The sequence below is a fragment of the Rutidosis leptorrhynchoides genome, chromosome 4, assembly GCF_046630445.1.
Source record: "Rutidosis leptorrhynchoides isolate AG116_Rl617_1_P2 chromosome 4, CSIRO_AGI_Rlap_v1, whole genome shotgun sequence".
Classification (NCBI taxonomy): domain Eukaryota; kingdom Viridiplantae; phylum Streptophyta; class Magnoliopsida; order Asterales; family Asteraceae; genus Rutidosis; species Rutidosis leptorrhynchoides.
The window spans coordinates 264,667,657-264,668,363 of NC_092336.1; the positions used below are offsets into that span (position 1 = coordinate 264,667,657).

The 707-nt window shown below is 39.5% G+C and overlaps 1 non-coding gene across 1 annotated transcript; it reads left to right on the forward strand.

The window, feature by feature from the left end:
- Positions 1-340: 340 nt before the first annotated feature.
- On the forward strand, positions 341-446 carry LOC139846205 (small nucleolar RNA R71). The gene has a single exon (XR_011758937.1). It is a non-coding gene; the product is annotated as a small nucleolar RNA R71 (small nucleolar RNA).
- The last annotated feature ends 261 nt before the right edge of the window (positions 447-707 follow it).

A 707-nucleotide genomic window follows, 5' to 3' on the forward strand; every position in this document is an offset into this window, starting at 1 on the left:
TTCAGTGGGTTTTTGGTTGGTACAGTTAACACATGCCTGAACCTGGTTAACCTGCTGCTGCTGCATCTTCAATTCTCCGAGTTATTTGGCAAGAGATTTCATCTTATCCGTAAAGGATTTAATGGCCTCCATTTGATTGTTAAGTGTAGAGAGTGGGGCAGATGATGAAGTTGTTTCACCACTGTTCCAGTCATGATGATGCATTGTCATGTTCTCGAGCAACTCTCATGCTTCATCTGCAGTTTGGTTCATCAGATTTTCTTGAGCTGCTGCATCGATCGTCATCCTATGATTTACCGTAAGACCATTTTAGAAGGTACTGATTTGAGCTGACCATTCTAACTGGTGATTAGGGCATTTCTTCAGCAGGGTTTTGAATCGCTCCCATGCAGTGTAAAGAGATTCAGCATAACTTTGTTTAAAGTTAATGATGTTATTCTTAAGCTTGGTTTGTTTAGAAGGAGAGAAATATTTGGTTAGGAATTTAGTAGCCATCTCCATCCATGACGTGATGGAATCTTTTTCCAATCCTTCAAACAATGTTTGTGCATGATGAGTGAGAGAATAGGGGAACAAGTATAGTTGGACTATATCTTGTCCTATCCCTGACTGTTTGTAGGAGTTCGAAAGAGATATGAATTTATCAAGGTGAGAGTTAGGATCGTCATTCAGTAATCTATGAAACTGACATCTGTTTTGAATGAGCT